The sequence below is a fragment of the Jaculus jaculus genome, chromosome X, assembly GCF_020740685.1.
Source record: "Jaculus jaculus isolate mJacJac1 chromosome X, mJacJac1.mat.Y.cur, whole genome shotgun sequence".
In the NCBI taxonomy this organism is placed as follows: domain Eukaryota; kingdom Metazoa; phylum Chordata; class Mammalia; order Rodentia; family Dipodidae; genus Jaculus; species Jaculus jaculus.
In genome coordinates this window covers 77,759,579-77,784,705 of record NC_059125.1, presented here as the reverse complement: position 1 = coordinate 77,784,705, position 25,127 = coordinate 77,759,579, and the positions used below count along the sequence as shown (strand labels likewise).

General features: G+C 39.8%; 1 non-coding gene and 1 pseudogene across 1 annotated transcript; both read left to right on the top strand.

Annotated features, from left to right (window-relative positions):
- Window positions 1-17,985: 17,985 nt before the first annotated feature.
- LOC101595769 lies at window positions 17,986-19,521 on the top strand (annotated as a pseudogene).
- Window positions 19,522-24,328: 4,807 nt separating this feature from the next.
- On the top strand, window positions 24,329-24,451 carry LOC123456986. The gene has a single exon (XR_006634840.1).
- Window positions 24,452-25,127: the final 676 nt, after the last annotated feature.

Genomic DNA, 25,127 nt, shown 5'->3' with positions numbered 1-25,127 from the left:
TTTTGTTGAGCCATTCCAGTTAAAGAATGCCTGATATTTATTTTATTTATTTTTTTTTAATTTTTATTTATTTATTTATTTGAGAGTGACAGACACAGAGAGAAGGACAGATAGAGGGAGAGAGAGAGAATGGGCGCGCCAAGGCTTCCAGCCTCTGCAAACGAACTCCCTTGTGCATCTGGCTAACGTGGGACCTGGGGAACTGAGCCTCGAACCGGGGTCCTTAGACTTCACAAGCAAGCGTTTAACCGCTAAGCCATCTCTCCAGCCCCTGATATTCATTTTTATCTGTATCTACCCAAATCTATATCCTATATTTTCCAAGTTGTCTATTAAGAAACTGTATTTTATAATAAGTTGTGAATTTTTGCCCCATCAAGTAACTGCACATCATCAGTCTATTTTTACTTATGTCATAAGAGGGAAAGTTCTATATGCATAAATGTCTCCAAATGTCAAATTATTATTTTTTCCTTAAATATAAAATTTTTGATAAAATATAGTCATAGTGTGAAATACAGACAGTATGTGGTAGTTAATCACATTTTTAACAGGGGCTAGGCATCTTTAACAATTGTCATGATCAATGACAGCACTTAAAACCCTCCACTGGTGGGCTGGGACCACCTGCTGAGATCAGATTACTCACAATTTTATCCAATAATGTTTTCAGACACATCACATTGTTAAGACAAAGTTGACCATGGCAGGAATATTTGCAGCATGGACATGAACAAATTTTATGAATTGGAGCCTCTCTCTTTCTCTTTCTCTTTTAGAAATCAGGTCAAACACTTATCAATGCATTACTAGGATTCTTCCATGTTCTACACACTACATTAATCAGCCAAATTTATTATACCTATTGACTATACAAACAAAATACTATTTCCAGCTCCAAATATAAACTAAATCTTGAGCTTTAAACTTTATTATAATAATAATTAACAAGTTCCCAAGCCAGAAGGACTTCCAGGCAAGATGGTGTCCTCCTAATTTGTCAGAGTACTTGATGACCCTACTGCTAATGACACCATATGCTGTTGGCAGGTAACATGGAGTGATATGGCTGGAAGCTGTAAGATAGCCAATCCCCATAGAGTGCCAGAAGGTGCTACATGAGCAACTGGGGGAACATGAACAATATCTGTCCAAGAAACTCATGGTCAAGCTACTCTGCAGCAAACAACGTGACATGATGCTCACAGAAGTGCAATAGTGGTGCACAGCCATGGTGGGAAACCATCTGCTCTTGATTTGGCTAACTGTTCTGCTCAGTGGAACCGAACCCATAGTTGTATCTGAGAAACAAGTAAGCATCATATCCAAAATTGAGCCAGTTCTCCATTATCAAGCACCTACCAATCATGGTCTACAAAAGGGCCTACACATATTCTCTCTCTCTAAAATAAAAAGAGTTATCCCATTTATATAGTACTAACTTTATTCTCTGTCAGAGAATTTGTTTCTCTTTTTCAGATAGACACAGATCCGAAGGAGAGAACCACCCCATCATACATCAAAAGGGCCCCAGTTGAAACTAAGAATAATTGGGAAAACAAGCAAGAGTACTATTTTCTTGGTGAACCTGGTACTATCACAACAGTAAAGGAGATAAGCACAGAGAACAATCAATTCCTAGCAAAGCAGATATCCAGAGACACAGAGACTCCCAAGACCTCAACACTGAAGGAGACCTAAAATGAACCCAACATGGCTCACTGAAATTTGCAGAAGTGGGGTCAGAAAGAATGTCAGAGCTACATGCTGTGTCATGATACATTGTCTCCTACTCATAACTTATCACTAACCCCACAATGCACTACCAATATTCCATAACAAGGAGGGGGTCAATCAGGGAGGAGGCTAAAAATGGTACCAACTTCACTGTATTCACTGAGTACAAAACCAATAAAAAATAAGTTCCAAAGCTGTGATGAGACCCCTCTCACATAATCTGTTATAAAAGCTCATTGCTTTGTTCTAAACATGAATTAATTACTCAGATGAACATTTTTTCTAACTTGTTTCTTCTTGATGATAATATTTTGTGTAATTTTTTTTTCCAGATTGACTCTCCATATTCTACAAAAGACAATCTGGAACACCCTATTAAACATACTGGCCTTGAACTTGTGATCTTCCTGTCTTCTGCTAAGTGGGTGCCAGAATTATAGATGTTGACTTAGTTGAGAACTTAGACTCTCAGTTCCATGCAGCCTTAGACATTTTATCTAAATTATATCACAGTAGCCAAAAACTGGAAGGCTGTCTTAGGAACCTTTTTTTGGAGACAGGGTATGAATAACTACATATAATCTCTTTAAGCATAGAAATAGTAATTGTACTTTTGTTCTTTCCATGGGACAAAATGACTTTCCCGGGAGATAAAAAATATAATTGTAAGGACAAATTTGCTCTTTGATTAAAAACAAATCTTTCGTAGATATTTAGCAATTAATATTTGTAGTAGCTGTGACAGTTACATGTACCTAGATTCTTCTATGTTATCTATAAGGATAATGGTAGCTAATAAGAAATTTGATGACTTCAAGGCAAGATGGTGACATAGGAGCTATTTAAAAAAAGCTTAGTGAGTGATTTAAGGAAAACCACAGTAAAATACATCTTCTTCTGAAAAGGGAATGTTTATAGGTATGTGTATATTAGCCACCGTTGAGAAGCAGAAGAGACCAAGGTTTACCAGAAAGGAGGAAAATGCCCAGAATCCTGCTGAGGATCTTGCAGCCCCAGAGTGCTTATCAAGCTGCAGAAGCAGAGACCAAACAAAGGGATATTGAAAACTTCATCAGCCTCCTTGCAAAGTCAAGAATCCTGAAGGGGAGACAGCAGAGATCAGCTAAGGAGATGCTGAAAGGGATACAGGTGGGGCCAGCTGAGAAGTTCCAATACAACTTCAGGCTTCCTGCACTCTCCCATTCCTCAACTTCCAGGACTGCTAACCTTCTGAGAACACATTCAGCCCCATGTGGCAGGATATCCAGCATAACTTATCAGAACACCAGGTCCACCACACAACACAGAGGATACAGGTAGGCACTCAGCCTTGGTGGAATTGGAAGCCACCCGAAAGGTAATGAGGCCAACTGAGAAAGAAGCAGATACATAGGCCTGCACTGGAAGTGCTAATCTCTCTTTCCATGTCAGAGCAGATTATGTGTTACATATTCTTGGTTACCCATACCATTTTCAATTAAGCTGTATTTGGGGATTGACTATTGTTGCCTTTGATGCTTTCAGATTTATAGGGCCTTTTTCTTTTTCTTCTGTCATGTTTTGGGGCAGGATCTCAATCAGATCTAAGCTGACCTGGAAACCAACTCAGAAAAGAATTCTCAACCTCCCAACTGACAGGGTTAAAGGTGTAGAGTAACACACACCCTTAGGGATTTAGACTTTATAAGGTTATTTGTTTGTTTTAATCCCCACACTTGCATAGTCTGTGCTATTTTTTTTTTATTAGTTATGCACCCTGTGTGTATACAGTCATGTATAGTTAGCCTCCTCCCTGTCCTCTCCCCACTGTTGGTATCCTCCTGAATAGGGAATATGGGTTATACATTGTGGGGTTAAAAATCAGTTTTGGGTAAGCAGCAATATCTCCATGCATAGTGATCCACGATGTGGCTCTAATATTCTTTCCATTCCTTCTTCCACAAATTTCCCTAAACCCATATTTAGACAGTCAGTCCCCAAACAGTTAGCTTGTTTAGTTCCAGAAGGTGCTACATGAACTACTGGGTGAAAATGACCAACATCTGTCCAAGCAACTCATGGTCTAAGCTACTCAGCAGCAAACAACCTAACACAATACTCACACAAGTGCAATAGTGGCACACAGCCATGGTGGGAAACCAACTGCTCTTGATTTGACTAACTGATTGCCTCAGTGGAACAGAACCCATAGCTGGAGCTAGAAAACAAATATGAACCATATCCAAAAATGAGCCAGCTCTCCATCATCAAACTATCACCAATCATGGGCTAGAAGCAGGCCTACACCTACTAAATTCTCTCTAAAATAACAATGTTTATACTAGTTATCTGGTGCTAACATCACTCTTCATTGGGGAATTTGCTTCTATTTTTCATATGGACTCTGATCCTAAGGATAGAACAAGCCAATCACACCACAAAAGGGCCCCAGCTGAAACTAAGAGTACATGGGGAAATCAGCAATAGCGCTGCTTTCTTGGTAAACCTGGTAGCAGAAAAATGGTGAAAGAGGTAGACATAGAGAACACTCAACTCCTACTAAACCAGATATCCAGAGACACAAAGACTCCCAAATCCTCATCAGTGAAGCAGACCTAAAATGAACCCAACATGGCTCTGTGCTGGTTTTTATTGAGTGTGTCTATTGATCAGTTGAAGTTTAGAATTTGCCATTAAATTGCTCAAACCAGCCCACTAGAATACTTGAATAGCAGGCAAACTCAATAGCTAGGATTAGCTCTGTGGTTAGATTGGAGTACAAGAGCTACACTTAGCACCTTAAACTCATATCCTTAAGTCATATAAAGTTGGATCTCCACATCTAGGAACACTGAAGATAAGTAGAAAATCCAAGCATCAAATCAACTCAGCATGCAGCGGTAACTCTAGTGTAATACAAGAAATACAAAGAATCAAGACAATACAAACACACCAAAAATTATCAATCTATCCAAAATGACCCACAATGAGAGTGTTTTAGATGAAGTGTCTGACAAAGATTTAAAAAAAAAATGATTTTATCTATACTTGAAGAAATCAAAGAAGAAACCAAATGCATTAAAGAAGAAAACAAAGGAATTAAAGAATTAATAAACTCTTGATGGAATTCCAAGAGAACACAGGGAACCCGCTTAATGAATATCATGGGTTGATTCAAGCATCCCCTATAAACTTAGGTTTCTGAATGCTGGGTTCCCAGCTGATGAAGATTTGGGAATTAACACCTCAAGGAAACAGTGTATTATTGGGACAGGCTTATGGTTTTTTTGGGCCCTGAAAGGCCTGGATGTGAGGCCTAGTGGAACTTCCTGAGCCTAGCTAAAGTTTAGTGATCTGCCTCGGACTCAGCAAGACACCTAATGGCTTCTGGCCTGGTACTTCCATGCAGGAGTTGGAATTATTATTTCAATAGTCACAGTTTACTATTGGCCCTTACTTCTTCACCCATTCGAAAATCCCCGCCTTCGTCCACAACATTATATACGCAACTGCTTTTAACAATAAAGTGAGTTCCTGTGAGTTCCTGCTTTCACAAGACTCCTGACTCAGTGTGGTTTTTCTCCAGTGACTAGGAGAGGTTGAGTAGGCTGATGCTCATCTTCCTCCTTAACCTCTTGGGAGAAACCAGTGGGCCTGGTCCTTCCTTCAGCACTACCTATCCACTGGGGTGGAGCCCATCATCTGGTGCCTAACGTGGGGCTCCAGGAACCCGGCCAACTGGTGCCCCATGAGAGGTATGTGTTGAGGTAATCAATGTACATATGCGGGTAAGCATACCATCATGAGTTATGAGGCAGTCTTTATATTTAATGAGCTAAACTTTGCTTCTATAACCTGTACTTGTTTGTCAATATCTCTTCATTCTCTTTCTCTTTTCTTTCACTTTCGGTTCGCCCACGGCTTTTGTATTTCTGAATGGGGCCTAGCAAGCTGCATCTGTGGCTTTTATATTTCTGAAGGCTTGTGCTTTTCTATCTCTCACTCTCTGCTTGGGCCGGTGAAGACAGGCCAGCTTTTTTCTGTCATTATGGAACTTACTCTGGATCTGTAAGCTTCAATAAATATCCCTTCCTCCATAACTGTACGTGGTCTGGAAGTTTATCTCAGCAAACCTGAAACTATCTGATAAGTGGACTGAGTTGAACCTGACCATGTGGATGTTGACCTTTTGGAACCTTTGTTTTGGAGGAATAGACATGGACTGTATGCTTGCAACTGAAGGTGTCTTCTGGGGTGGTAAGCCAAATTTTATGGACTATTCTGATGAGAATCTGAGAATGCTAAATACAGACAGCATTAAACTTCAAGGCTTGGCTTATGAGCTTTCTAAGGTAAAGGAAAGACTGCAGGGGACTTTGTTGGAACTGGGCTACTTCCATAAGGGCTGGCTGTGTCCTGCTGCCCAGGCCCAGAGAGTTTAATCAAGGTTAAATTTGTAATGGACTAATGCACTTAACTAGAGATATTGGACTGAAAGATTTAAGATTTTTTTTTTGTTTTGTTTATTTTTTAAAGGTAGCATTTCACTCCAGGCTGACCTGGAATTCTCTATGGAGTCTCAGGGTGGCCTAAAACTCATGGTAATCCTCCTACCTCCGTCTCACGAGTGCTGGGATTAAAGGCATATGCCACCACACTCGACAGAGATTTAAGATTTTAAACTGGAAAACCTCAAGCAAGTTAAAATTACAGGCACTGAGACTAATTTTAGGTTATGATGGTTCAATTTGCATTGTTTTGGTTTCTCCTTGCTATGCCTTATACCAGATAAAAATGTTTACTCTGTATCTTTGTATGTTAGAAGTGTTTAACTTGTTTAATTTTACAGGTCTTAATACCTTAAATTAGTCAAGACTGTAGGGACCTTTAAAATTAAACTAACTACAATTTATACATAATATGTAATGGTTATAAATCTATTGGGAGCCAGGGACAAAATGTGGTAATTTAAATAGATGGACCCCTCCTGGCAGCTTATGCCTGGCCCTCCCCTACTGGGAGCTGGTGGGCAATCCACCACCTGCAAGACTGCCACGTGGCTCCCTTGGACTGACCCTGTCCACCCTCTCGTGGTGACTGGGCTCACTGATATTTTTCTTTCAGTTGATACCTTTTCCCGCACCTGCTGGGCATTGGCACATGCCAGGAAAAAATCTATACATACAATTAGCCATATGCTTCAATGCTTTGCCACCCTTAGACTACCTGACCAAATTAAAACAGATAATGGCCCCTGCTTAATAAACAAGGCCTTTATAGATTTTCTCTAGACCTACAAAAATCTCACATTCCACAGACATCCCATACAACCCCCAGGGCCAGGCTATTGTTAAAAGATATAATCAAACTCTTAAGTCTCAATTACAAAAACAAAAGGGGGAATCATTACTCCCACATGACCAACTAAAAAAGGCATTATTTACCCTAAATATTTAAAATTTTCTAACAATTTATAATGTGTGATGGTTATAAATATATTGGGCTCCAGGGGTGGAATGTGGCAATTTATATAAATGGCCCCCAATATATTCAATTGTTTATTTGCTTGCAGTCTACATTCTATAGCCACCTGACTAGAGTCAATGCCATTGTGTGGATTTTAAGGTGTGATGGTGGGTTTCAGATTTCAATCTAAAGATATGCGAAGTGTTCCTAACAGGAGTTCCTGAAGTGTGCTGTGGCTTTTGGCTTTAGGCTTGTACTTTTAATGTCTAACTATCCTTTATACTCAGAGCTTTAAAGTAGCTCCTGAGAAAGTTCAAATTGTGCCTCCCTTTAGGATCGTGGGGTCAAGCCTTACCCTAGATACAGTTTAACCTGTTATATGCTCTATATACTAGGGTTGAAATTTAGAACTCAGTTGGAGTGTCATGTAGATTTTCAATGGATTGTATTACTTCTAAAAAATATAATGACAGTCAACAGCATTGGAAAAATGAATTTAAGAGATATTTGACATAATGATAATATTTCCATGGATCTGATTCAGTCGCATTCAAAGATTTTGTCTTTGGAAAATAATCATCTTACATTTGATGCAGCTAAAGCTGCTGATGACTTAATATCTGCTTTTAAGTCTGCCTTGCCTGGATGAAATTCTCTCACTTCTTGGATAGGAAACTTTATTGCTACAGGTGTTTGCCTTTTTCTCACTCTGTGTCTGCTGCCTATACTTGTTAAATGCCTTTGAGATCCATTATGGATATCCATGCAAAAGTACATGGGATACAACTATGGACCAACCCTGGCTTCCTGAGACATTATCTTAAAGCCCTTGCAGTGGCTGGTAGTCTGAGGTGGGTAAGATTCTCTTGAGTTATGTCAACCTAAGACAGGGTATGAATGATGGAATTCATGTACCGATGATGGGTAAGGCCTAAATATCGTAGAGGACAACCTAAGACAGACACAGTCTTTCTGCACCAAAGCCTGGAAGGGCCCGGTTCATAAAAAATAAAAAAAGAGAGAAGGAATTGTCTGGAGCCATTTGGCTGTCCTTGTATCCATAGCTCTGGGCCATTTGACAGCAAGACTTTAGCACCTACATGTAAGCAAGATTATATACATTCATTCCTTAAGATTTATGTTTGTATTGCTAAGATCAAAGGATCTGTTTATTTCCCAACCTTGGGATAATCTTTTGTACTGAAATATGATTAAAATACAAAACTGTGTAACAGAAAGGAGTTTTTTGATAAATCTTACATGAAACTCATAAAATTTTCATCCATGGGAAAACTTTGTAAAAAGAAAAAGACCCATTTGGGTACCAGCTAGAGACCTAAAATATCTGGGCCTTCCTGGCTGCTTGCAGTACAATTGCTCAGCCACCTACCCCATCCCCATCCAGCTTTTCCCAATGTTTCCTCTGGAACTTGCATTTGGGCCCTACCTTCCCCTAATAATTCCAGTATAGTTGTGGGTACATTCATCCTTCCTTATGTACTTTTAACACAACTGAGCCCAGTGCTCAACCTTCTGGAATGGTTTATGTTTGTGGAGGTGGGATGGACTATGATTTTCTGCCCACCAATTGGATGGGCCTTTGTGCACCAGCCACCTTAATCCCAGATGTAAATATCATTCCTGGAAGCTAGATTCCCTGGCTGAGGTAGTCCTACAAAACTGGGGAGGGGGGGACTAGACCTACGAACCGCCAAAAAGGGTGGCATATAGTTGTTTTTACAGGAAAAAATGCTGCTTTTATGCCCATAAATTGGGAATCTTCAAGGACAAGTTTAAGATGCTCGAGGAAGACTTGGAGAGGAGGTGGTGGGACCTCCAGGACAGCCCAGTGTGGATGGGCTCACATGGCTTCTTACCCTACCTCCTCCCGCTACTTAGGCCCCTCCTTCCCCTCCTCCTTATTGTCAATGTCGAGCCTTGTGTAAGTAACAAAATTACACAATACATTCACCAGCGGCTAGAGGTAATAAACCTCCATCAGGTTGAGATACATTACCACAGGCTGGCAACTCAGGAATTAAGTTCCTCAGATGACCCATTGCCACCTTGTCTGCCCTCCATGTGACCAACGATGGGTAAGATCTCAGACTGACTGAGACAACCTAAGACAGGCCATGGAGTGGGTTCTCAGCAAGCTAAACACCTGGTACCCAGTGACAGGTAAGATCCCCAGAGGTGGACAACCTGAGACAGGGATAATGGTGTCTAATGCTCTTACAAAAACAAAAGGGGGAAATGTTGGGCCCTGAAAGCCCCGGGAATGAGGCCTAGTGGAACTTCCTGAGCCTAGCTAAAGTTTGGTGATCTGCCTCAGACTCAGCAAGATGCCTAATGGCTTCTGGCCTGCTATTTCCGCACAGGAGTTGGAATTATTTCAGTAGTCACAGTTTACTGTTGGCCCTTACCTCTTCAGCCATCCAAAAATCCCTGCCTTGGTCCCCAACATTATATACGCAACTGCTTTTAACAATAAAGCGAGTTCCTGTGAGTTCCTCCTTTCACAAGACTCTCGACTCCATGTGGTTTTTCTCAGGTGACTAGGAGAGGTTGAGTCGTCCGATGCTCATCTTTCTCCTCAACCCCTTGGGAGGAATCAGCTGGCCTCGTTCCTCCTCAGCACTACCTACCCACTGGGGGAGCCCCACCATGGTTGTTTTAGCCAGTTTCCCCTTGCCGTGTTTGGCACACTCTCTTGTTGGTATGGTCCACCTTATTTTGGCCAGGGGGTGATGTATACCCTCTGTTCATGTCACAATTTTCCCTGCCATTATGGAGCTTCCCTTCAAGCATTTAAGACAAAATAAATGTCTTTTCCCACAATCTGCTGTTAATTGGGTGATTTCTACCAGCAATGTGAACCTGACTGCAAAAATAAAGTGTTACCAAGGAGTGGGAATGATTCTAGACACCTGACTATGTGGCTTTGGCCTTTTGGAGCTGCTTTTCATGAGTAATGAGGAAGGATTTGAACCCTTGGCCTAAGAGGTGCCTTGCAGTGCCATCAGTACAACCTGATGGACTATTTTGGTCAGAGTTGAATGACCTGAATTTAGCTATTGACTCTGAGGTTTGGCTTATGAAGGTAGGAAAGCTTTGCTTGGACTGGGCTAACAGTTAATGTGAGAAGCTTTCTGTTATGCCTGATACTGAGAATTTGTGCAGGGTTGCTCTGATTATAAATGAACTGGTGTGAGGTGAATGATATGGCATACACACACACAAAAAAAAATGTCTTTAGTGAACAGCTGCAATTGAGAGATTAAAACCTTTGAGATTTGGAACAGCTGACCTACACTGGGGCAACAGGAAGTATATAGACTCCTTTGAAGGGAGCTGAATGCTCTTGGAGTGTCCTATTCTTCCGAGTATGCTTTATCCCCCACCCAGATTAGCAATTGTTACCCTACCTGGTATTGTGGAGTATAAGAAATGCAGGAACAATCAGTCCATTGAGTTTGCAACACAGTCTGGTGTTTTGGAAATGGCCATGGGTAGTGTGTAGCAAGTTTGCTGGATGCTGCATGGAGACACAATGGACCCATAAAGATGAATTGTGGATTACAGTGGAGAACCAGAAGAGATGTCAGGACCATGAGATAGCTGCTAAGGAAAGTTGCCAGCCCTGATGGCTTTCCAGGACTATGAGTAGCCTTGCTGGAGGGGTGGAAATGGAACTCCAGAGACTTGCTGGCAGTCAGAATTATTACACTTGGAGATGTGTAGCTGGATAGAGTTTTTAGTCTTGAAGCTGCAAGATTTCATGTTTGCCATGGTTGTTTTAAATCTTATATTGATACTCTGGCTTCTCTTCAGATCATATAAATCTTTCTCCTTTTAAATTTTATATTGGCTGAGTATTTCTTTGTTATGCCCAATGCCATCTTTTGCAGTATGAGGGTTTATTTTTGTGCCATTATGGGTTTTGGAGGAATTTTTTGGTATTATGGCTCAGTTAAAACATCTTGGACTATAGGGATGTATAAGCATCATTGGAATTGATAAAAACTATAGGTACTTTTAAAGTTGGATGAATGCCTTGCATTTTACATAATGTATAGTTATCAGTATATGGAACCCAGGAGCAGAATGTGGTGGTTTGATTCAGGTGTATCCCATAAATTGAGGCATTGTGGATTGTTGCGCCCCTCCCGCCAGCAGGAAGAACGACAACAACAGGATTCTTCTCAAGCACACTTTATTGGGAGCTCCTAGCTGATAGAGAGAAGGACCCCAACCCTACGGAGCGCCAAGCTTATATACTGTGGTCATGTGGATGTGAAACGTTGTCTGATTGGCTTAAGTCTCATCAGACGAATTTGCATCACCCAATCGGGATAGGTGAGCAGCCATGTTAGGATAACGTCTTATGCTCATGTGCAAATGATTAGGATACAAAAGCAGTAAACAAGCTGATGCAGCAAATCCTGATGAAGCCAGCGCGGCTCCCAACAGTGGATGCTCGGTTCCCCAGCTGATGGCAATTAGAAACTGAAGCATCATGGATGTGGTGTATGGTTGGGGTGATCTTATGGGTGTTATATCCAGTTTCCCCATGTCAGTGTTTGGTACACTCTCCTGTTCCTGTTGTAAATATTATGTGGGTCAGGGAGTGATGTCCACCTTATGCTCATGCTGTTTCCCCTGCCATCATGAGCTTACCCTTGAGTCCATAAGGAAATACAGATACTGAAGTAAAACCAACCAGAAATACTTGCATCGAAAATTGCAGTCAAATAAAATCTGTGGAAAGCCTTACCAGTAGAAAGGATGAATGAGAGAACAGAATATCTAAATTAAAAGATCAGGTGGCAGACCTAATGCAGTCCAACAAAGAGAAAGACAAGCTAATAGGAAGGATGAATTGGTATTTCAAGATATCCATGCCACTATGAAAAGATCAAACTTAAGAATTCAGGATATAGTAGAAGGAGAAGAATTTCAATCCAGAGACTTAACAGGAATTTTCAACAATGTCATAGAAGAAAATTTTCCAAAAATTGGGAAAGAAATGCCAATGAAGATAGAAGAAGCATTTAGAACACCAAACAGACAAAGACTGGAAAGAACCTCGACTCACCATGTTATAATTGAACTACTAAACAAGCAAACCAAGGAATATATTGAAAACAGTTAGAGAGAACAAGCAAGTCGCTTACAAAGGCAAGCCCATCATAATAACAGCAGATTACTCAACACAATCTTTAAAAGCCAAGAAGGGCTTTGAATGATGTATTCTGTGTTCTGAAAGATAAAACTGTCAACCAAGATTACTTTATCCTGCAAAGCTATTGATCCAAATGATGAAGAAATAAGGACATTCCACAACAAAAGCAGTCTGGAGGAATTTATGACAACTAAGCCAGTACTACAGAAAATACTTGAAGGAATCCTTCATGCTGAAGAGAAAGCAAAACATGCACATGAGGAAACAGGAAAACCATGCTCAAGTCACAGTTACAACAAGGGAGTAAAATGAGATCAGGAAGTGATACAAAACAAGAAGAATGGTGAGAATAAATATATACTTTTCAATAATAACTCTTAATATCAATGGCCTCAATGCTCTAACCAAAATACACAGGCTTCCAGATTGGATTAAAGGCTGGATCCTGCTGTTAGCTGCCCCTAGGAAACCCATCTCTCAATAAAAGACATATACTGTCTGAGGGTGAAAGGATTGAAGTAGTATTTCCAATAAATGGGCCTAGTAAAGAAGCAGATGTTTCTATCCTAATATATGACATGATAGACTTCAAACCAACATTAGTAAGGAAAGATAAACTTTATACTGAGTAAAGGAACACTCCAATGGGAGGGCATTACAATCACAAATGTATATGTACCTAACATGTGGACTCCCAATTCCATCAAACAAACACTATTAGACTTAAGATCACAGATAACACCAAACACAATTGTAGCGGGTGACTTCAATACTCCACTCTCATCGATTGATAGGTCATCCCAGCAAACAATAAACAAAGAAACATCTGGACTACATAAGGTCATGGAACAAATTGACTTAACACATATCTACAGAACATTTCATCCAAATGCTGAAGGATATACATTTTTCTCAGCAGCACATGGAACATTCTCTAAAATAGATGATATATTAGGACATACAGCAATTCTTAACAAATACAGGAACACTGAAATAATCCTTTGTACTGTATCTGACCACAGTGGGATTAAAATTCAAATCAGCAACAAGAAAAACTACAGATCATACAGAAATTCATGGAGACTATACATGTATTAGTCAGGGTTCTCTAGAGGAACAGAACTGCTAGAATGAATTATTTAAAAAAGGGGATTTATTGGATAAGCTTATAGTAGTCCAATAGTGGTTGCAGGACCGAGAATCACTTAACCTGGTAGCTGCTCAGTCCTTGTGTCCAGAAGCCTCAGCAGTCCGACCCAGCACTGCAGATGGTATGGGGAAGACTGGCGGCTTCCTGAGGAGCCGCTGGGTTTCGATCCATGCGGGTCTTCAGTTGATGGTGGTCATCCACACTGGTCTTCAATCCACGCTGGAAGGTAGCGAGCAGCTCTGGCAGCCAAGTGGAAGGGAGGAAGGAAGGAAGGAACTTTTTTTACCCAGAGCTTCCTTATATCAAGTCCCCCTCTGAGCTGGGCCGCCCACTCTGGGGGAAGGGCTCACCCTGGGGGAAAGACTTCTTCCTTTAGTTGAGCCTTCCTAGAAGCAACCTGTGGCTTACTAAACAGACCAAGTTGACAACACCTTAACTATCACAATACAGTACACTATATAATGATGAATGGGCCATTGAAGAAATCAAAAAGAAAATAAATAAATACGTAGAATCAAATGATGATGATAACATAACATACAAAAACTTTTGGGACAAAATGAAGGTGGTCTTAAAAGAGAAATTTATAGCTCTAAGTGCCTATGTTAAGAAATTAGAGAATTCATAAATAAATAATATAATGCTTCTCCTTAATTCCTTGAATAAAGAAGAACAAGGTAAACCAAAAATCAATAGACAGGAAGAAATATTAGAGATTAGGGCAGAAATTAATGAAATGGAATAAAAAATGATTCAAAGAATTAATGAAACAAAGTGTTGGTTCTTTGAAAGGATAAAGAAGATTAATAAACCCTTATCTTATTAATAAACCCAAATCTAACCAGAAGAAAGAGAGAAGACACAAAAATTAATAACTTTAGAGATGTAAAAGGCACCAATACAAAAGATACCAAAGAAATTCACAAAATCATAAGTACATACTTTTAGAGTATATCTGCAACTGATTTTGAAAATCTGAAAGAAATGCCTGATTTCCTTGATGTATATGACCTACCACAATTAAATCAAGATGAGATAAACTATTTAAATACACCTATAACAAGTATGTGTATCCACACAGTTATAAAATGTTTCCAAACTGAAAAAAGTCCAGGACCAGATGGATTTACTGGTGAATTTTTCCAGACCTTCATGGAAGAACTAACACAAGTGCTTCTTAAACTTTTCCTTAAAATAGAAAAGGAAGGAATTCTACCAAACTCTTTCTATGAAACCAGCATCACCTTGATACCAAAACCAGGCAAAGATAGAACAAAAAAGAAAATTACAGAGCAATCTCCCTCATGAACTAATGCAAAAATTCTCAACAAATATTGGCAAACAGTATACAAGAATATGTTAAAAAGATCATTTACCTCAACAAAGTAGACTTCATTCCAGAGATTCAGGGAATGGTTCAACATACACAAATTGATAAATGTAATACACTACATAAATAGGCTGAAGGACAAAATCATATGATCATCTAAATGGATGCACAAAAGACATTTGATGAAATCCAATATCCATTCATGGTAAAAGTCCTACTAAAACTTTGAATAGAAAAAGCATATCTCAACATAATAAACGCTATTTATGACAAACTACAGGCAACATAGTTGTAAATGGGTAAAAACTTAAACATTTTCCATTAAAATAAGGAGGAAGGCAAGGGTTTCCATTGTCCCAACTCTTATTTGATATAGTACTGGATGTATTAGCTATAGCAATAAGACAAGAGACACTCATATAAAGGATTCAAATTGGAAATGAAGAGATAACATTATCATTATTTGCAGATGACATGATTCTATACACAAAGGACCCTAAAGACTCTACCAGGAAACTGTTAAAAACTGATAAAAAAAAATTAACAATGTAGTAGGATACAAGATAAATACATAGAAATCAGTAGCTTTTATTTTTACTAACAACAAACATGTGGAGGATGAAATACAGGAATCACTCCCATTCACAATTCCCAAAAAAAAAAAAAAAAAAAAAAAAAAAAGGAATAAACCTAACCAAGGAAGTAAAGGATCTCTTCATTGAAAACTTGAAAACACTCAAGCAAGAAATTGCAGAAGACACCAGGAAATGGAAAGGCTTCCCATGTTATTGGATTAGAAGAATCAATGTTGTGAAAATGTCAATCTTACCAAAGGCAATTTACACATTTAATGCAATCCTCATAAAAATACCAATGGCATTCTTCACAGAAATAGAAAAAAAATCCTAAAGTTCATTTAGAAGCACACACAAAAAAATCTCTATTGGCCAAAACAATCTTAAGCAATAAAAATAATGCTGGCAGTATCAGCATACCTGAATTTAAACTATATTACAACAACGTAGTAGCAAAAACAGTATGGCAATGTCACAAAGGCACACAAGTCGTTCAAAAGAACAGAATAGAGGAACTAGCTGTTTATCCAGGCAGTTGCAGCCATCTTATTTTTGACAAAAATGCCAAAAAAAATGCATTGGAGAAAAGACATCCTCTTCAACAAGTAATGTGGGGAAAAATGGATATCTATATAGAGAAGTATGAAAATAGATTCTTGATGCTCTCCATGCTTAAGAATCAAGTCTAAATGGATCAGGGACATTGATATCAGACCTGAAACTGAAACTGGTAGAGGAAAATGTAGGGTAGACCCTTCAACATATTGACATAAGAAATGACTTTCTTTTTAAAATATAAACCCAGTTGCTCAGGAAGTAAAACCTCTAATGAACCACTGGGATCTCATGAAATTACAAAGCTTTTGTGCAGCAAAGGACACTGTGAATAGAGCAAAGAGACAACCTACAGAATGGGAGAAAATCTTTCCCAGCTATACATCTGACAGATGATTAATATCTAGAATATATGAAGAGTGCATAAAACTAAATAAGAAGAAAGCAAACAACTCATTTAAAAAATGGGCTATGAAATTAAATAGGGAATTCTCAAAAAAAAAGAAATAAAGATGGCATATGAACATCTAAAAATGTGTTATATATCTTTATCCATCAGGGGAATACAAATTAAACCTACTTTAAGATTCCATCTCACTCCTGTCAGAATGGCTATTGTCCAGAAAAAAAAAAAATGACAATAAATGTTTGTGAGGATGTGGCAAAAGGAGAACCCTTCTATACTGTTGTGGGTAATGTTTTCTGGTACCACCTTTGTGTAAATCAGTGTGGAGCTTCCTGAGACAACTATAAATAGATTTCCCATATGCTCTAGCCATAGCACTCCTAAGCATATATCCTAAGGACTCTTCTCACTACCTTAGAGACACTTTCACAACAATGTTTGTTGCTGCTCTATTCACACTAGCTAGGAAATGAAACCAACCTAGATGTCCCTCAACAGATTAATGACAAATAAAGATGCAGTACATTTACACAATGGAATTCTATTAAGAAGCAAAGAAAAATAAAGCTATGAAATTTCCAGGGAAATGGATGGATCTGGAAAGGATTATACTATGTGAGGTAACCCAGTTCCCCAAAACCAAACATCACATGTTTTCTCTCACATGTGGTTCCTAGATACAAATGTTCAGACCTGTGTTGTGAATTGGAGTAAAAATCGGCAGCAGAGGAAAGCAAGCTAGAAAAAGGCAATACTGGAGGGGAGGAGAGAGGTGGATTTAAGGATATGGCATTGTATATATGTAAGTAGATGCCCAGATTACTGTGGTGGATTGGCCTATGTGAAGTCAAGAGAAGAGATTGAGTAGAAGGATTGTGGGGGAAGGGGCAATCTAAATCCAGACATTGTGAATAGGCCACATGATAACCTACTTTTTTTGGATAATGGCACACCCAGAAGCCATAGACTAGCAAAATTTCAGTGGCAGGGATGGGATGTTTTCCAGTGATTTGTTAGCCAGGGAGGTTCTTAATGTCCCCAAATTATTACAGGCAGTTGCTAAGCCTTTTGGTTTCCCACGAGGAATATGTAAGACTGTATTGTTGAAGACTCCACATGCCTGGGCTGCAAGGTCACCAAGAAATCAAACTGGGGTTGAGCTGAAAACATTCTTCTGGTAGACCAGCTGACAGAAAGGTGGAAAAAGCTGTACTACGTGCAACCTTATGGGAGACAGAAGCCATCAGTGATGAAAGCAGTGGACACTGCAAGACTCAAGTTTGGCAAGCCAGGCCAAATGAGCCAACAGGTGCAATAGAGACATGTCTGTTATGTGGGAAAACAACTTTTCTCTAATTGGACTGGAGACCTGCTCCATGGGAGGGAATATATGCCTGGTACTGAAAACCTAATCAAAAGCTATGACAGGGGAGGTCATGAGCATTAGGAGTGTAATGCCTGCCCTTGTCTGGATAAATGCACATATTTTGCTCACCAAACTGCCCTGTAAACACTTTTCTTAATATTCATACCCATTTCTCTTTTCAGATGGTAGTGACTACTGGGATGACCCAAAAGACACTGAAGTGCTTAAAAGACATGATGGAGGTATGTTCAGCACTAAAACATCTCTATTACACCTTCCAAGGCTCAGTGTCCATTGAGGAAAGGTGGTGGAAAGAATGTAAGAGCAGAAGGAAAGATAGGACTGCTTACAATGAAATTAACCAGACAGAAATTGGCCTTGATATCCATGACCTTGCAGGGCCTAGCACTATCTTCAAAAGACCCTCCTAATAGTGGAAAAGGTGATGACATCAAAATAGAAATGAGACTAGAGAAAAGAGAGAGGAGCAGAAGGAAAGGAGGGAGGGAAGTAGGGTGTCACCAGGGTTTGTCCTGGCGGGTCAGGCTCATTTTGTCATAAGCAGCTGAGATTTCCTAGTTCCTGGCATTCAGTAGACTCTCTAGAGGAGACATGCTCATGAGCATCAGGATCAGGGACAACATGTTTCCGAGGTGCAGTAAGGCTCTAGAGAGCAGGGATAAGGCCCAGAGGATGATGGTCTTGGTGACTATGGGATTCAGGAAAGCATGCTGCTGGATCTCAACAAGGAGATCATGAATGACCTGTGTGTGACTGTGGTGGCTGACATCATTGTCATCCTCAAGCATGCCAAGGTGGTGCACCACCAGGACATGTGCAAAGCTGCCATGGAGTCTGTGCCCTGCAGCTCTAGCTCTGTCCCAGATGAGCTCCACCATGATTCCTCTAGTGCCACCTTCCATCTGATTGCTAACAGTTTGAATCATGACTTTCCACCACACACTCCCTCCAGGCGACCAGAAACTAGCACCTACAAAATCTCTGCCAATGTGTAGAACAAGATGGCCACAAAGAGGGCCAAGGCCTCTGCTCTGGCCCACATGGAAGAAGATAGCCTGGCTGTTCCTGCCAAGCTGCGTCAGGTCACTGCTCAGATGGAGGGGAAGTACATCATCCACATGCCCATGGGTACCACCTCTCGCACCCACAGGATCCTAGCATAGTAGCAGGCCGCCAAAAGTCTCCACAGGAAGTCTGTGTTTGACCTTCTCGGTGCGGAGACCAAGGCAGATAAAACAATGGGAAATAAGCCCACAGGAGTTTTCAGCTGCTTGGGGTCCACTCCAGAGGTGGATGAGGATCTGGCCTGGGACAGTGACAACGACAGCAGCAGCTCTGTCTTGCAGCATGCTGGGGTCCTAAAAAAGCTTGAATGGACCCCTGTAAAGGCCAGTCCCCAGCCAGCACTGACTGTCAAAGCAAAGGCCACATGCTCTGCAGCTACCGCCACAACAGCAACCCCTAAGGAGCATCTCCTAGCGCTTCCGTCTAGACCTGGGCCTGAGAAGCAGACAGAATCCCTGTCCAAAGTCAGCGTCATTCAGAGACTGAGCAAGGCCACCCTTGTGCTTGAGGCCCAAGACAGCCAGGTCACAAGCACCAAGAGTAAGTCCTCAGCTGATGCCAAGGTCACCATTAAGAGGACTCTGTTGGGGTCCTGGGTCAGCAGCTCCAGCGAGAGCCATGGCGCCCAGATGGACCACGTGGACACTGTGAGCATGTTCAAAAGACTGGGCCACAAGACATTCTAGCTAGGCTGGGTGGGGTGCAGCACAGAACAAAGGGCTCCTCCCTCCCAGCTATAGATGACAGCTAGGTTCCATTTGTCTCCCTCCAGCATTTGCACTGTCGCCAAACACTCTGGGACTTGAGCATTTTTCTTGCCTGAGATACTCCTTGTGTCCTGTCCTGGCCTGCTCTCCTTTTCCTGACCTCTGCCCTTGACAGACCCACCTCCTTTCTACCTCTCCACAATGCCAAGTGCCCTGCCCCTTTCTTCATGCAGCCCTCCTCCATCTTTTAGCAGCCTTGCAATCTCACAACCCCTCCCTCTTGTACTCCTGCTGTGGTCTCCCTCTCCTAATTTTTACTCTGTTCATTTCTCCCTCTTCTGTTTTCTGTCCCCATGGCAGCCTGGCTGTCCGCTGTGTACTGCATCTCTGAAATTGTTCATCTGTCGGCCTGGGGCTACCATGTTCTGATCCAGTCCACCACAACCACTACAATGTAGTATTTCCAACATGAAAAAGAAGGCATCTATTCTCTTGTGCATCTCACCATTGCTCTTGTCACATGAAGCATTTTGTATGAAGGATAAAATTAATATTGTCTATCTTGAAATCCCAAAAGAATAAGTGAATAACAATGACATTTTGTATTTTTATATCAGTAATTGGCATGAGAAATTAGAATTATACCTTGAAAGTTATCCAAAAGAGTGGGACTTACATCATCTAAATGAACTATCATGTCACTAATCCTAACTCATATTATTGTTTAAGTACCATGCTCACTGTTTCCTAAATATAAAAAAATATGCAAGAGTGATATATTCATTGAATTTGGAAACAGTCAAATTTATTTCCCAAATATAAGATATTAAAGAGAAGATGATTTTAAAGTGTTTGGTTTTAAAAAGCATTATTTGTTACACTTTAATTGCCACTGGTTTGAACTGAAGAAACTGAGTCTTTAAGAAAACAAGAATGGGCTGTTTGGTCCAGGTGGGTGATGGGTGAAGCATGTTTGGAGCCTGTTTGTTCAGGAAGCCAGCATGTTTGGGGACTTTGCATTTCAGACAGGTGAGGAACAAGGCATGTTTGGGGCCTGTGTATGTGGAGTGTCAGCCAGTATGGTTGGGGACTGTGCACTCAGGGCTGGTGAGGGGCATGGTATGTGTAAGACCAGTGCAACTCAAGGACAGATAAGATGAATTGAACGCTTTTGGGGTCAGGGTAGATATATACATAACAAAATCCAAAAAGAAATGGGCACCATAGAAACCTTCTTCCTGTATATTAGACTAAAAGATAACACCCTCAATAGGAACACAGATGATTTGGTAAAAAGGGCCCTGCTGAGGGTGGGATGAAGCCTGACCATAAAATATTTAGCTCAGGTTTATAACTCCAGATACCAGAAATTTATTATGACCCACGTTAAGCTGCTGATCAGAAAGACCTATGAGGTTCCTCAAACAAGGCAGACTTCTATCAAAGCACTTGATTACCTGCCTGAGGTAAAAGGTAAGACCCGATTGCTGAAGGCACCACATGCTGCTGATGCAAAACATCAAGAGATCTGGCTGAATCTGGAAAGAAGATAGGTCCCAGATGGTTACTGGTATAGTGTTGAAAAGGTCTACATGAGCTGCTGGGAGACAATGATCAACAATGTTGTGGGCAAGCAGGGAAACCTGCTATATGAAAGCAACTAGCATGACAAGGTGCAATCTCCTGTGCAATAGTAGTACCCAACTTAGGTGGGTAACCAAGGGTTTTATGATTGGCTAAGAGATCCTGTCAGTGGAAAGGACCCCATAGCTGGAACTGGGAACCAAGTCAGAATCTTATGGAGACCAAACTTATGGACTCCACTGAGAAGCTCTCATTAGACTTTGGCCAAAAGTGAAGTTACTATTTTAAATCTCTAAAATAAGAATTCTTATCCTCTTGAAACTATCCTGATCTCACTCTCCATTGAAAAATATGTTTTTATTTTGTAGAGAGCAAGGAAAACTGAGGACAACCAAAATCTATCAAGAGAAGAATAGATAGTTGGCTCCCTGTTTGATGAACCATTCCTACCACATAAGATAGGGCCCAGGTGAAACCACAAAGGAATTGGAAAGATGAACAAGAGTGCTGCTCCCATGTTGACCCAGACAGGCTGTACCAGGGAAATGGTGACAGACACTGGGGATACTCAAAATGCACCAAAATAAAAATTCTGAAAGTGCTGAGAGCTCAACACCTATGTAGACTTAAAAGCACACCCAACAAGGTTCAGAGAATTTTGTGGAAGATGGGGAAGAAAGAATGTAAAAGCTGCAGGGTAAGAGGGAATATCTAGAGGTATTGCCCTCCCCTGACAACAACTGACTGCTACTCTCACAACTCATAACCCACAACTATATGATGAATATTAGCAACTCCACTAAGAAGGGCCCTTAGAGTGGAGACAGGAAAGAGAGAAATGATGGTGCCAATCCAAAAAAAAGAAACAAGAATGGTATGCATATATATATATATATATATATATATATATATATATATATACATATATATATATATATGTGTGTGTGTGTGTGTGTGTGTGTGTGTGTGTGTGTGTGTGTGTATGTAATGGACATACTCAGTGTGTAAGGAGCACATGTTGGTACTATCCTTACCCTTATCACTGTCACCCGCTCTGAAGGGACCCACCTCCTTGGGGATGCTGGTTATCCCTATGGGGGTTGTAGGTCATGCATTGTGGGGGTAGCCATCAGTTATGGGGAAGAAGCAATGTCTCTGTCGAAAAATTTTAGTGAAGTCCAGATTCATAAGTAAAAACATCTAGATATATGTTTATATGTTCAATTGCTAGCTATTATGTTGTATTTATGTAGTGTGGTATTTCCAGCCAGCACATACATTAATTATCTGATGCAGTGAATTTACAATGAACATATGAATTCATGTTCACTCAATACTAGTATGTTGAAATATTCATCTAATCTGTTTATGTTTCAAAATGTGGCTAATGCAGAATGATTAGGTAATGAGGTTGTGCCTGAATAAATGAGATTACTGCCTATATAAAGATAAGTGTCTCTTTCTTCCTTGTGAGTATACAAGTAAAACTGTGAATATTTTTTAAAATGTACTCAGTTAATGTTATTTTGTTATATCAGTCTAGCCTAAGACATATGAAATGCTGACTTGATGATAAAGAACTATAGTCTTAGGGCTGGGAAGATGAGTCAGTAGACAAAATGGTTATTGCATAACATGTAATGACTTGAGTTCATAATCCCAGAACCCATGTAAACCAGTGTAGTAGTGAGAATCTGTAATCACAGCATGCCTAGGGGAAGAAAGGGAAGCAGAGAGAAGGGCATCTCCAGAAGCTCCCAGGTCAGCTAACCTGGTGTTTGCACAGGCAAGCAACAAGACAACTTGCCTCAAATAAGGTGGAAGGCAAGGACCAACAACAGAGGTTCTCTAACCTCCACATGTGTGCATTCTTATTTCACAAACATAAAAGAAAGAAACTGTGGTTCTTTCAAAAAATGTGTTAAGGAGCTGGGGAAATGCCTTAGAGGTTAAGATATTTGCCTGTGAAGCCTATGGACTCTGGTTCAATTCCACAGGACCCACATAATTCAGATGCACAGGGACCACATGTATCTGGAATTCATTTTCAGTGGCCGGAGGCCCTGGTAAGCCCATTCTCTCTTTCTCTCTTCATCTTCCCCCCTTTCTCTCTCTCTCTCTCTCTCTCTCCCTCTCTCCCTTCCTCCCTCTCTCTCTCTCCCTCTTTCCTTCTCTCTCTTCCCCTCTCTTCCACTCTCTCCCTCCCTCCCTCCCTCTCTCTCTCTCTCTCTCTCTCTCTCTCTCTCTCTCTCTCTCTCTCAAATAAATAAAGATGCAAAATACTTAAAAATGTGTTAAAATTCAATGGCCACAATTCCACTAGAAAAATAAAATCCAAGATAATTGCACATACTAGAACTGCACTATTACATAAGAAATGTTATCAAGATGCGATAAAGATTTTTCTTGTTAAATTAAATCTGAGGAAATGTTATCTTTGGAAATGCTCTTTCAATTAAGATCCTGTAAAATATTAAGTGTTTGGTAAATTTAGACCTTGAATAGGTGAGCTTTATCCCTTGGTTATAATTTTAACAATTTCAAATCAATGTCCATGAAAATAAGTTGGTATTTGATAAATGGAAATATTTCCTATATTGAACTTTGGTCATAGTAATATAAATTTTGAATTCATTTTCTCAGTCCTTCAGGCCTATTATTTATATAATTTTTGATTTCATAAATGGATGTTATAAATATATAAATAGATTTTCCAAAAGGGTATAATGATGGCATATGTATATGTCATATATTCACATAAAGTATAATATTCATAATTACATTGGGAATTTAAAAGAAAAATATGTAAATCTTGAAGTGTTAACTTTGAAATTTATAAACTTGTGTTATTATCAAACATTTATTTGAATTTTTTTTATATGATAAAAAGTTCATCACAGCTTGGCATGGTGGCACAAACAAAGCACTCAGGAGGCAGATGTAGGAGGATTGCCATGAGTTCAAGGCCACTCTGAGGCAAACATAGCAAATTCCAGGTCAGCATGACCTAGAGTAAGACCCTACCTTGAAAAAGCAAAATAAATAAATCAAAGAATAAAAAAAAATTCATCCCTAAGTGTAATGAAGTAATGAATCATTTTTCCTTCTTTAAAAATCGGTCTTATTAAGGAAGAATAAAATGCAATCTATATTGATCAATTTTTATGTCCACAATTTATTGTATTAAATAAAAGTATCTTATGTGACTATTCCTGGTATTGATTGTGGTTTTGTTGTAAATGCAAACATAGACATCAAACAGATGTTTCCTGTCAACAGGATCTGTATAGTTAAAAAGATATTCTGTGTAATGTCTCCATATATTAAAAATGGGGAAACTGGAGAGATGGTTCAGTGGTTAAAGGTGCTTGCTTGTAAAGCTGCCTTGTGGATTCAAGTCCCCAGTACCCATGTAAAACCAGATGCATAAAGTGGCACATGCATCTGGAATTTGTTTGAAGTGGCAAGAGGTCCTGGCATGCCATCTCTCTCTCTCTCTCCCCCCTTCCTCTGCTTGCAAATAAACATATTTTTAAAACTGAAAATAAAAGTATCTGAAGTGGAAAAGGGGTTTGTTTGTTCTTTTTTAAGTAAGTTAGGAGTGTGTTTCTTCACAATGCTGTTTTAGATTTTACAAAGAATGTTCAGTCCACCTGTTATTTTCTCATTTATTTGTAGAGTGATATCCAGGATACTATAGGTCAATAACACTACAACTTTGTTAGTTTAAGTGTAAATTTATGAATTTATATGCAATTTCAAAGGTTAAAATGGAGTCATGTAATATTCTTCAGGGAGACAATTGAACCAAAAATCATTTAATCTAACTAAAAGGATACAGGGAGAAATGTTTTCTAATACAAAAATCTGTATTATAGAATATAATTAACAGCTTCTTAATTTCAAATGTATGGACTTAAAGTGACATTCTGTGGGATGGTACGTTTGTTCCAAAAGGCACCTTTATAGCTCAATGGAGGAAAAATAAATAAATAAAGTTT